Source organism: Panthera onca, chromosome A2 (genome assembly GCF_046562875.1).
Source record: "Panthera onca isolate mPanOnc1 chromosome A2, mPanOnc1 haplotype 2, whole genome shotgun sequence".
NCBI lineage: Eukaryota > Metazoa > Chordata > Mammalia > Carnivora > Felidae > Panthera > Panthera onca.
Window position 1 is genome coordinate 11,948,870 of NC_138340.1, and position 13,993 is coordinate 11,962,862.

The 13,993-nt window shown below is 46.4% G+C and overlaps 1 pseudogene; it reads left to right on the plus strand.

The window, feature by feature from the left end:
- The first annotated feature begins 5,784 nt into the window (after nucleotides 1-5,784).
- On the plus strand, nucleotides 5,785-8,208 carry LOC132677319 (olfactory receptor 10H3-like; annotated as a pseudogene).
- Nucleotides 8,209-13,993: the final 5,785 nt, after the last annotated feature.

The window sequence follows — 13,993 nt, forward strand, 5'->3', positions numbered from 1 at the left end:
TAGTAAAAATGTAGGAGGTGATCTGAATATATGGAGGGCAATCTACACTCTTGGATGGATGAGTGAATATGGTAATGATTACATCATCAGCACACCTACATTATGTCTACAGTGAGTCTACTGTACATTTGATAAAAGTTTCCTTAAGTTCCTTCTGAAAAATAAAGTCAGTGCAAAACCATACCAATCTTGCAAAAATCAGCCCTGACCAGGTACAAAAAGATTGAGATCATACCACGCATATTTTCAGATCACAATGCTAGGAACTTGAAATCAACCACAAGAAAAAATTTGGAAAGCCCTCAGATATATGGAGGTTAAAGAACATCCTTCTAAGGAATGAAAGGATTAACCAGGAAATTAAAGAAGAAATTTAAAAACACATGGAAGCAGGGGAACCTGGGTGGCTCAGTTGGTTAAACATCGGACTTTGGCTCAGGTCATGATCTTGCAGTTCATTTCAAGCCCTGCGTCAAGCTCTGTACTGACAGCTCAGAGCCTGGAGTCTGCTTCGGATTCTGTGTCTCCCTCTCTCTCTGCCCCTCCTCTGCTCACGCTCTGTCTCTCCCTCTTTCTCAAAAATAAATACACATCAAAAAACTAAAAAACAATACATGGAAGCAAATGAAAATGAAAACACAACAGTCCAAGCCCTTTGGGATGCAGCAAAGACAATCCTAAGAGGAAAATACACTGGAATTCAGGCCTGTCTCAAGAAGCAAGAGAGGTCCCAAATACACAACTTAACCTTACACCTAAAGGAGCTAGAAAAGGAGCAGCAAATAAAGCCCAAAGCCAGGAGAAGAAGGGAAATAATAAAGATTAGAACAGAAATAAATGATATAGAATAAAAAAAAAAAACCAGTAGAACAGATCAATGAAACTAAGAGCTGGTTTTTTGAAAGAATAAGCAAAATTGATAAACTCCTAACCAGACTTCTCAAAAATAAAATAGAGAGGACCCAAATAGATAAAATCAGAAATGAAAGAGGAGAGATCACAACCAACACCACAGGAATACAAGCATATACGAGAATACTATGAAGAATCATATGCCAACAAGCTGGACAATCGGGAAGAAATGGACAAATTCTTAGAAACTCATGCACCACCAAAACTCAAACAGGAAGAAATAGAAAATATGAACAGGCCCATAGCCAGGAAAGAAATGGAATCAGTAATCAAAAATCTCCCCAAAAATAAGAGTCCTGGGGCAGATGGCTTCCCAGGAGAATTCTACCAGAGATTTAAAGCAGAGTTAACACCTATTATTCTCACACTGTTCCAAAAAATCGAAATGGAAGGAAAGCTTCCAAATTCATTCTATGAATCCAGCATTACCTTGATTCCAAACCCAGACAAAGACCCTCCTAAAAAGGAGAATTACAGGCCAATATCCCTGATGAATCTGGATGCAAAAATTCTCAACAAGATACTAGCAAATCAAAGTCAACAGTACATTAAAAGAATTTTTCACCACAATCAAGTGGGATTTATTCCTGGGCTGCAGGCCTGGTTCAATATTCACAAATCAATCAATGTGATACACCACATTAATAAAAGAAAGGATAAGAACCCTATGATCTTTTAAACAGATGCAGAAAAAGCAGTTGACAAAATACAGCATTCTTTCTTGATAAAAACCCTCAAGAAAGCAGGAATAGAAGGAGCATCCCTTAACATCATAAAAGCCATATATGAAAAGCCCACAGCGAACATCATCCTCAGTGGCGAAAAACTGAGAGCTTTCCCCCTGAGATCAGGAACACAACACAGGTGTCCACTCTCACCACTGTTGTTCAACATAATGTTGGAAGTTCTAGCCTCAGCAATCAGGCAACAAAAGTAATAAAAGTCATCCAAATTGGCAGGAAGAGGTCAAACTTTCACTCTTCACAGATGAATGATACTCTACAAGGAAAATCCAAAAGACGCCACCAAAAAACTGCTAGAGCTGATACGTGAATTCAGCAAAGTTGCAGGATATAAAATCAATGTACAAACATTGGTTGTGTTTCTGTTCACCAATAATGAAGCAGCAGAAAGAGATATCAAGGAATCAGTGCCATTTACAATTGCACCATTAAAATGGATTAACTAGGAGAGAAATGCCCTGGCAGGTGGAGACACATAATGGACATTATACACATCATTGTCATTTTCAAGTGTAACCCTGGAACAGACACCAACACCGATCAAGTTGGCTGCACACCTCAGTAAGTACCCCAGTGTGATGCAAAACTTGATATATGATAAAGGTGGGACACAAATCAATGGAAAAAAGATGGATTGTGTAAGAGTTTGTGGTGGGAAAATCCGTCCCGTTTAGAAGCAAAGTAAATGTGAATTTCTGCCTATAAACACATGCATGGGTGGAATCCAATTGGGTTTCTGACATAAATATGAAACATGATGCTATGAAGTTAATAGAAGAAGGTGGAGGAGAATAATTTTCTTGAACTAGGAGTGGGGATCTTCTTTTGTTTTGTGTTTGTTTTTGGTTTTGAGAGAGAGAGAGAGTGAGCAAGGGAGAGGGGAAAAGCCAGAGACAGAGAATCTGAAGCAGGCTCCAAGCTCAGTGTGGAGTTTGGCCGGGTCTTGATCCAATGGCCCTGGGATCATGTCCTGAGCTAAAATCAAAAGTTAGACACTCAGTCGACTGAGCTACCCAGGCACCCCAAGAAGGACTTTTTAAACTCCAGAAGCACAAACCTTACATGATTTTGAAAGATACAACGACATCAACAAGAAGTGTTTTTGTCCAACAGAAAATATTCTGGATCCAGTTAATGGAGACAGAAAGGTGAGAAAAATCATGTTCATTGTGCAAAAAGGACCAAGGAATACGATCTAGAATAAACAAGAAACCAGTTACATCTACAACAAGCAAAAGCTTCATACAGAAATAAGCAGAGGGAAAAGGAAGAAAAATGAGCAAAGGTTTGAGCAGAGAACTTACAGAGGGTGTAGCACAGGCAAATAAAAACATGCTAATAAGAAAAAAGAGAGAGAGGGACAGAGAGAGACAAAGGAAGGAAAATGCAGTGGAAATTCAGTGTATATCTACTCAATGCCCCAAGTTAGAAACTCCCTAGTGTTGATCAGTTTTGGAGAGAACGCAACCCTCGTGTACAGCCTGTGAGAGCGCAGAATAGTGGAAATGAGGAGTTCATGTGCTCTGTGCCCCAGCACTTGTGCTCCTGAACATCTATCGCGATTGCTCAAAGGCATTTATGGGGGAGCATGTCAGAGGGTGTTTCTGTAGCATTGCTTTTAGTGGGGAACTGGAAAGCCTGCTTGTCCATTCTTTGGAAGGGGGCAGGACCCATGGGCTGGATGCAAACCCTGCAGCCCCAGCCAGTTCGATGCACGCACAGCAGCATAAATGAAGCCATAAGATGTGTTGAATGAATGAAGCAAAAAGCAGACGAACGTTCCAGCATAATAACCTTTCGGCATATTAAAAATAGAGCAGCTGACACTATTCTGTAGGATGCTGTAACGGTGGATACATGCCATTATGCATCTGTCAGAATCCACAGACCCCACGACACAGACAGTGAACCCTAATGTATCCCGTGGGCTCTGGTTGTAGCCATATTGGCTCACCAACAGGATGGCTCACAACAATGTAGCCATATTGGCTCACCAACAGGAACAAATACACTATTCCAAGAGGTAAAAGAGGAAACCGTGTGAGGGAGAGAGGCAGTATGTGTTTTCCTGCAAACTTATAATTTTTGTATAAAATCAAAAAGCAAAAATTTTTCTATGAAATTTAAAAGGATGCAAATAATTCACAGCACATATATGCACAGAGAAGACCGTACGCATGTACAAGAGCACATGCAAATCAAAGCACATACCTTTAGTATGGGAGAAGGTTGTTGGCACTGGAGGGATCAGGTGGTTGAAAGGGAACGTGAGCAAAGTAAGAGAAGGACGTGATGAAAACCAATGCTTGTCAAGCGCAGCGACCCAGAAACATCATTGACTCAAACCTCTGCACCTGACATCCACCATAAAACAAAACAAAAATGTTTTTATGAATAACTTGAGCCTCGATGCTGCCCACAGCTCCTGAAACCCTTGGATCTGGGGCAGGACTCAGCCATAATTGCACCCCCTGGTCTTACTGATGTGTTGTTCCGAAGGATCCCCCACAATAGGGGTCAGCCTGGAGCCTAGAGGACATGGAACCAGCAGGACAGGGAGGGACTTTCCCAGAGTGAGGAAGGCTGGGCTGGTGAGCTGGAAATAGTCTCCTGACCATGCAGCCTTCCCCCCTTCCCAGACCAGGAACCGAGACACCCGTGTCAGCCCCCTTCTGTGCCTCAACCCCCATCACTCAGCACCCTCTCCCCCTGCTAAATAGCTGTCTGTGTGCTCTGCTCCTATCTATCTGCATGGCTCCACCTCCCTCCCTGCACTGCTCACTGCCCCAGGCCCCTCCTCTGCTCCCACTGCACTCTGGCTTCCAGAGAGAACTGTCTGAAACGCACCCCAGGTGTGCAGTCATCAGGGCCAGGGTTCAAGCCCCAGCTTTGGTGTGTGTGTCTGAGAAAGAACGTTCTAGCCCTGAGCCTCCTCTCCCCAACTGAAAAATGGGAGTAAGCAGAGAACTATCTTCAGAAGGTCCAGAGGATTCATGGAAAGGGCTCCATGTTTACCTAACATGGGGGGTTATCCCTGATGCTGATATCTTCCCTGTCCTCTGAGCTGCTTTCCTGTCATCAGTCTGTACCAGATGCACCAGTTGGTCACATTCCAAACTCACGGCCTCTGTAGTGCCATTTGCACTAGGCTGAGTGAAGAGCCCAGGACCCAGCATGGGCACCCTGAGAAGCCCCCCTGGCAGGTGTCCAGAGCTAAGAATCTGTCTTACAACCCTTCAACCAGGCCCCGTTCCCATCCACTGTCTGAGTCTTGCTCCCAACAAATGTCCCATTATTGCCACCTACCCTGTCCCTTCTAGTGCACCTCTTGCTGGGCTGCCTCTTCCAGGAAGTAGCCAGCAGGGCAGGGAAGAAGACGCTCTCCTGTGTTACTCTGTCAGCAGCACACAGGGGCAGGTGTGGGGGCAGACCTCTGGGCTCCTGGAACTGATGCTGTGTGCTTTATCCCTGCTGCAGCTTCCCAGCAGGCTGTTCCCCAGGGCCTCCTCAGGGTCTGGAGTGGCCAAGAGGATCATCAGAGGATCTCTGGGGATGTGCAGCCGCTACTCCTTCCTCCAACTCCCCAACACAACCAAGACTCCCTGCTGTCCCTGTCTGCCCTAAGCCCCAGTCCCTGCTGAGGACTAGGAGCTCCCAGTCTTGGGGGAAACAGGGCTGGAGTAGATGCCCTCAATCCCTTAGGGTCAGGGCAGGGTCAGAGGGAAAGCAGGAGCTGGAGCAGCCCAGAGTGGGAATCCAGGGCTCCCTCCTGGGGTCAGGGCAGCTGGAGGGTGTCCCAAAATAAGGGTAATTTAGATCTGGGTCTTGGGGACTGATTTCCTTTGGTCAATAGAAGTTTTCAGGGTCTCCTGGTCACACTGGATAGCCCCACCTCCCCCCACTGGTCAAGTTCTACCGTATCCCTGTTGTCCTGGTGATCTGAGCCAGAACATCTCCATTAGTACGTGCATCCTTGGGCTATAATAACACATTTGGTCTTTGTCCAATTCACGACACACAGCTCCTAAAGCCCTTGTCTCAGGAGTGATGATACTGGATTTTGCATGCTAAGGAGATGCGTGGTGGTTTGGGGCCCCTGGGTAGTCTAGGAAGGAGGCTGCTCCCCTGAATGGCCAAGGTGAGATCAGAGAGCTGGGACTTCCAGGTGGGGAGAGGGGCTATGGATTGATATTCAATCTCCAAGGACCAATGATTTAATCAATCATGTCTGTGTAACAAAACCTCCACAAAAACTCCCTAAGCAATGGGAATCAGAGACCTTCCCATTTGTGAACACGTGGAGGTGCTAGGAGGGTGGCGTGTCCGGAGAGGGCATGGAAGGTCCTCGGTCCTTCCTCCACACCTTGCCTGATGCACCTGTTTCACCTGGCTGTTCCTGACTTGTGTCTTTTATAGTAAACTGGGAAGAGTAAGTGTTGCATTTTCCTGATTTCTGTGAGTCATTCCAGCAAAGTATCCAAAACGAAAGGGGGGAATTTAGAAACCCCAACTGTGAAGTCCCACCAGACAAAAGTGCAGGTACCCTGAACACTGAAAACTTGTCACTGGCATCTCCAGGTAGTTCGTGTCAGAAGTGAACTGAATTATGGGACTGCAAGTTGGTGTCTGGGAAGCTGAAGAATTGTTCATTGTTGTGGGAAGAACTCACCCATTCGGTCTTAAGTGTTAGGTGTAGAAACAGCTCACTTCCTGTGTCCCTGTGTCCAATCAGCAACACTGTCCATTCTGCCTCTGAAATCAACCTCCAGTCTGCCACTCGACCCAGTGCAGGATGCCCACGCTCACCTCTGCCCATCTCTTCCTGTGTCTGCCCACCCCACCGGCCCTCAGCAGCCTGCTTCCCTCACAGCAGCCAGGGGGCTCCCTACAAATGGGAATCTGACCATGGTGTATGGGCTTAAAATGTACCTCTTGGTATAATTACTTTGGAAAGCCATTTGGCAGAATCTATTCAAGCTGAACATAGGTATCCCCTATGACTCGGCATTTACACTGCTAGCTTCAGACCCAACACAACATGTAAGTATTAATCCACGAAGGAACATGTAGCAGACATCATAGGACCCCCAGGTGGAAACATCTACAAATACGTTGACATACTCAATTACCATACACATCTTTTCTGTGTATTTAAAATTTTTTTCAATGTTTATTCATTTTTGAGAGAGAGAGAAAGGGAGACACAGAGTGTGAGTGTGAGGAGGGGCAGAGAGAAAGGGAGACACAGAATCTAAAGCAGGCACCAGGTTCTGAGTCGTCAGCACAAAGCCAGATTGCGGGGCTTAAACCCACGAACCATGAGATCATGACCTGAGCTGAAGTCAGATGCTTAACCAACTGAGCCATCCAGGCCTTCCATCTTTTCTATATGTATTTTGAGAGTATTTAGAGTTCCTCACTTTCCTTGGAACAAACTCTTTAAGTGGACGCCATGGTCTTTCATGATCTTGCCCTACCCACCTATCTGCCTTAACATTCCAGAACTCCCCTAGCCACCTCCAACTCTCTGGGCTGTGCTAGACAATGATTGTCCCCAAATGCACCATGCCTCTGTCACTCTGAACCTTTGCACTTGCTATACTGTCAGGAAACCCATCTTCCACCTACCTGCCTTGCCTGAATCATACTTACACTCCCTCATGTCTCAATGTAGACATCACCAATTGCCAAAGTCTCTAAATCCCAGGTTGGATCTGTGACCCACGCCAGCTTCTTCAGATCCCTAGGCTGCCTTCATCACATCTCTGACCATTCTGTGCTGTCATCTTTGGTTACATGACAGATTCTTTCACTGGACCATGAAAAGAGAGAGCAGAGACCTAGTTCTTGGGTATAGCTGGATCCCATCACCTATAATATTTCCATATGAAATAAGTGTTGAATACCATTTCTTTACTATATGAATGAATAATGAGGGCAAAGTGATGTGAGGACACAGAGTAGTCCTTTCTGTTCATGATCATGGGCTACGACTGCTACATGGTCATCTGCCACCCCCTGTGCTACAATGTGCTCATGAGTCCCCACAGCTGCCCCTGGTGCTGGGCTGGTGGTTCAGTCATGGGGATGATGGTGACCCTGATAGTTTTTCACCTCGCCTTCTGTGGGTCTAATGTGATCCACCATTTTCTATGCCATGTGTTTTCCCTCTTGAAATTGGCCTGTGGGAAGGAGACATCCTCTGTCACCTTGGGTGTGATCCTGGTGTGTGTCTCAGCTCTGATGGGCTGTTTATTCCTCATCGTCTTCTCCTATGTCTTCATCGTGGCCGCCATATTGAGGATCTACTCAGCTGAGACCTTCTACATGTGTGTGTCACCTCACTATGGTCATTGTGCACTACGACTTTGCCTCCATTATTTACCTCAAGCCCAAGGGCCTCCATTCTATGGACAGTAACACCCTGAAGGCCACCACCTATATAGTCTTTACCTCCTTTCTTAGCCCAATAATTTTCAGCCTCAGGAATAAGGAGCTTAAGAATGCCATAAAGAAAAGCTTCCAGAGAAAATTCAGTCCCCTAAGCTCCTGATAGCTAGTTTGCTCATGAGGAAATATGGGAGAAGAGCTGGGGATAATAACTTCTGTTTTCATAGGACTGAGGTAAGATATCACTCATCATCAGGGAAATACAAATCAAAACCACAGTGAGATACCACCTCACACCAGTCAGAGTGGCTAAAATTAACAACTCAGGAAACAACAGATGCTGGTGAGGATGTGGAGAAAAGGGAACCCTCTTGCACTGTTGGTGGGAATGCAAACTGGTGCAGCCTCTCTGAAAAGCAGTGTGGAGGTTCCTCAAAAAATTAAAAATAGAACTACCCTACAACCCAGCAATAGCACTACTAGAATGTACCCAAAGGATACAGGAGTGCTGATGCATAGGGGCACAGGTCCCCCAAGGTTTATGCCAGTGCTTTCAACAATAGCCAAATTATGGAAAGAGCCTAAAGGTCCATCAACTGATGAATGGATAAAGAAGATGTGGTTTATGTATACAATGGAATATTACTTGGCAATGAGAAAGAGTGAAATCCTGGGGCGCCTGGGTGGCTCAGTTGGTTGAGCGTCTGACTTTGGCTCAGGTCATGATCTCATGGTTTGTGAGTTTGAGCCCTGCATCGGGCTCTGTGCGGACAGCTCAGAGGCTGGAGACTGCTTCGGATTCTGTGTCTCCCTCTCTCTCTGCCCCTCCCCAGCTTGCACTCTGTCTCTCCCTCTCTCAAAAATAAATAAACATTAAAAAAAAAGAATGAAATCCTGCCATTTGCAGCAACATGGATGGAACTGGATGGTATTATGCTAAGTGAAATAAGTCAGTCAGAGAAAGACAGGTACCATATGTTTTCACTCATAGGTGAAACTCAAATAAATGAAAATACACATATTGTTGGGTGTTGGATACATGCTGGGTATTTGTTTTTCCCCAATTTTTTACACCCCTCTTGCATGGGATCTAGTGATCATGATCTCTTGTTCTTGACCCCATGTGATGAACTCCTTCCCATTACTCTGCCTAAGAATGTGTTATCTTCTTATGGGCAGGTGGGGGGCATCACATGGATATGTCTGGGCAGTGACGCACAAGATCTTCTTGAATGTTCATGCAAGGGAAGATTTTCCCCTCCTCCAACATAAGGATAAAGAAAATTAAGCAGAGTAATTATATATGACTCAGCATTTCATCCAGCACTTTACCAATGATTTATACTACTGTCTTTTAAATTATAACAAATGCACAAAAGAAATTAAACTTTTAGTCTCTAAGAAGATGATTTACTATGTATAATTTCTCACTGCCTTGGAAGGGATAGATTCTAAGGGAGGTTTTCTATGTCAAATTGGGTTCAGAAGGTGACCTGGAGAGAGAGAGAGACAGAAAGAGATACAGAGAGATAAGTAGTGGCATAGGAATCCTTTAAATTGATCTGAACAGACACTTGAATAAAATTGGATATGGGGCCAAATCTGGGAAAGGAATGAAGAATGAGAAGGAAGTTGGTAGCAGGGTAATTTTCACATGAGGAAAGGAAAGGGAAGGGAGAGTGAGAGAGGAAGAGAGGGGGAGAGGAATAGGGAGGAAAAGAGAGAGAGAAAGGGGAGGGGGAGCAGTGCTTGGATAAGAACATAAGGCATATTAAAAGGGTTTTGCTTTCTGACAGCTTATGGAAAGTCTTTTCCCTTTTTCCCCACATTACTTTCCATAAACATCAATTTCTCATTCCTGAGTTTGGAAGATTCTATTTGGGGGATTTGTTGTAGGCACAGTGCTATCTCAAGATGCACAAAGAGAGGTCAAGGGTATGGGTACCCCCTTTATGCAGATGAGAACCCTTGGTGGAGGTCACACAGCATGTGAAGGAAAGGGTCGCATGGAGATTGAGGTCTGTCTGACTCCCATGCTGGGGATTGGGAAACCATAGGTCTGGGGACCCAGGAAGGGGGCTTTCTGTGGATCTAAACTACTACTCAAAGGTGAGGCCAGATGTTTGAGTTGGAGGCAGAAGATGTGATGTAATGTTAAACCCACAGCTCCCAGTCACCTCGTGAGCATACAAGAGTCTCCTCGGTGGTCAATGAACAAGGACAACCCAGGAGACCAAATATTTGCTTGGTTATATCACAGAGAGGCTTATGTTGACGTGGACCCTCAGGCTCGGATCACCAGGACGACAGGGATAGGGTCGAACTTGACCATGAGGCGAGGTGGGGCAATCCAGTGTGTCCAGGAAACATTGAACACTTCTACTGACAAGGAGAAATCGCTCCCTACGACCCAGCTCTAAATTACCCTTATTGTGGGAAGCCCTCCAGCTGCCTTGACCCCAGGGCAGAGCCCTGGATTCCCATTCTGGGCTGCTGCAGCTCCTTCCTCCCCTCTGACTGTGCCCTGACCCTAAGGGGTTGAAGGCATGTACTCCAGTCCTGTCTCCCCCAAGACTGGGAGCTCCTAGTCCTCAGCAGGGACTGGGACTCTCTGGGCAGACAGAGACAGCAGGGAGTTGTGTTGGAGAGTTGGAGGAAGGAGTAGAGGCTGCAGGTCCCAGAGGCCCTCTGATGATCCTTCTGACCTCTCCAGACCCTGAGGACAGCACTCCAGATTGGTGTTCCAGGGATGCTCTAGGGAGCAGCGTGCTGGGAAGCTGCGGCAGGGATAAAGCACACAGCATCAGTTCCAGGAGCCCAGAGGTCTGGCCCCACACCTGCCCTTGTGTGCTGCTGACAGAATAACCCAAGAGAGCGTCTTCTGTCCTCCCCTGCTGGCTGCTTCCTGGAAGAGGCAGCCCAGCAAGAGGGGGACCAGGAGGGACAGGGTAGGTGGCAATATTTAGGCAGTTGTGGGGAGCAAGCCCCGGTTGGGGGTGGGAACAGGACTGGGGAGAAAGGTGGTAAGACAGGCTCTTAGCCTTGGGAGCTGGTGGGACTTTTCTCGGGTTGCCCCTGCTGGGTCCTGGGCTCCTCACTCAGCCTAGTGACCTTGGCAGCTTCTAGGTCACTATTGTTGATTGGGACTGATCCTGTCCCCCTGAAATATTTGCACATGCCCGGAGGCCCTTTTGTTGTCACAGCTCATGGGGAGGGAGGGATGCTACCGGCATCTGGAGGGTTGAGGCCAGGGATGCTGCTAATCATACAATCTGGTATTAGTGTGGGGCGTTTGTTCCACTGGTGAACCAATCAGGACACGTTATAGTAACTCCGCCCACATTTACACTAGGGCTCACTGTCTGTGTTGCAGCCTGTGGGTTTGGAGCAGTGGACAGTGGCGTGTATACAGCGTTCCGGCATCCCACAGAATAGTGTCAGGTGCTCTGTTTTTAATGCGCCCAAATGCAATTATGCTGGAGAGTTGAGCTGCCTTTTGCCTCATTCACTCTGTCATTTTACGGCTTCATTTATGCTGCTGTGTGTGCATGGAACTCCTGGCTGGGGCTCCAGGGTTTGCATCCGGCCCGTGGGACCTGCCCCCTTCCCAGTTACGGTTCCCAAGCAGGCTTGTGCATTCCCGCACTACAAGCGGGGCTGCATCCCACGTGCTCCGTCCAGGTAGGTGTGCGCCATGGAGACAGAGGTTCAGGTGCACGTGAAGGTTGCACTTCTCCATCGTCGGTTCTCACCCGCAGGCCGCGGGATGGCTCCCTCCCCGTATAGCTGTGGGCACTGGGCACTTCCTAATCTGGGGAAATGAATAGGTGTACAGGGAAATCTCAGGGTCGTTTTCCTCTTCCCTTTCCTTGTCTTGAAACCATCTGTTCACTTGCCTGTGTAACCCCTTCTGTGGGTTCTCTGCTCATGTCCTGGACTCGTTTCTGTATGGAGTCTCTACTTCTTAATGTGACTCGTTTCTTATTTACTCTAGACAGTATTCCCTCATCAATTTTGGAAAATGCAAAGGCTCCTTTCCCAATTTTCCATCTGCCTGTTCATGTATCCTGGATATTCCAGGATGTCCTGGAAGTTTTCATGTGTTTCTTTCTCTAAGCAGTTAAATGAATTTAATGAAATGGCGTCAGCACTCACAGAAGATATGCTTCTGAAATTCAAATGCTCCTTTACCGATTAAGCATGCCATAGACACATTTCATGTCTTTTTAAAATCACCTCAACATGTGTGCTTTTGATGTTTGGTTACAAACTCCTCCTTCACTTATAGATCACAAAGTCATTCTCCTGAATCCTTCTCCTACTGACTTTATACTTCATTCTACATGTGAAATCCATTTGGATTCCACCTTTGTGTGGAATCTTAGGCAGGAATTCGGATTTATACTGCTTCCGGGGCACCTGGGTGGCTCAGTTGGTTGGGTGTCCGACTTCACCTCAGGTCATGATCTCACGGTTTGTGAGTTTGAGCCCACGTCGGGCTCTGTGCTGAGGGCTGGGAGCCTGCAACCTGCTTCGGATTCTGTCTCTGGCTCTCTCTGCTCCTCCCCCACTTGTACTCTGTCTCTCCGTCTCTAAAAGAAATAAACATCAAAACAAAAATTTTAAAAAGATTTATACTGCTTCATAGAATGACCAGTTTCTCACCACAAACCTGTAAACAATCCATTATTTCCATTTGATTTGTGCTCCCACCTTTATCACATATTGGGTTTGGAATGGTGCAGGATGTTTTGTGAGATATCCAATCAGCACGACACAGGTGTCACACATATCATCTATCACCCATGTCTGCTCCAGGGTCGCATTTAAAAAAATTTTTTTAACATGAATTTATTTCTGAGAGACAGAGGGAGGCAGAGCATGAGCAGGGGAGGGGGAGAGAGAGACACAGAATCTGAAGCAGGCTCCAGGCTCTGAGCTGTTTGTCAGCACAGAGCCCAATGCAGGGCTCGAACCCACAAACTGCGAGACCACGACCTAAGCCGAAGTCGGATGCTCAACCGACTGAGCCACCCAGGCGCCCCCAGGGTCGCATTTTTAAAAATGATTCTGATTTGGTAGTGAGTCTCAACTCTGGGAGAGACATCTCTCTGTCTCTCTTGTGTGCTCCATTTTAAGAAGACCTGTATAGTTTTTTACTAGCTTTATTTTTCAGAAGTGGGTTTAGCATAGTTATTAAATTTAACTTCTTCAGTTGTAAATGCAGCTGCACTGAGTATAATTTGGGGAGGAACCAACATGATTGCTATATTGGTTCATCCCATCTGAGAGTACATATTGATTTCCAGTTTTCCACATAGCCAGACCATCTTCTGTCCTCGGAGGTGTGTTTGGTTAATTCCTAGATATTTTTTTTTTTAATGTTTCTCGATGTTTATTCACTTTCGAGGGAGAGACAGAGAGCGAGTGGAGGAGAAACAGAGAGAGAGGGAGACACAGAATCTGAAGCAGGCTCCAGGCCCTAAGCTGTCAGCACAGAGCCTGACACGGTGCTGGAACCCACGAACTGTGAGATCATGACCTGAGCTGACGTTGGACGCCCAACTGACTGAGCCACCCAGGCGCCCAATTCCTAGATATTTTAAAACAAAGGATATCAGGGGCGCCTGGGTGGCTTGGTCGGTTAAGCATCCGACTTTGGCTCAGGTCACGATCTCGCGGTCCGTGAGTTTGAGCCCCGCGTCGGGCTCTGTGCTGACCGCTCAGAGCCTGGAGCCTGTTTCAGATTCTGTCTCCCTCTCTCTCTGCCCCTCCCATGTTCATCCTCTGTCTCTCTCTGTCTCAAAAATAAATAAATGTTAAAAAAAAAAAAAAACAAAGGATATCAAAGAGTAATCTGAGGACACTGGGGTCCCAGAGACCCCTTCTGGGGGACCAATAGGTCCTCACTCTTCTAGTGAACACGAGGATGTGTTTTCGTCATGTGC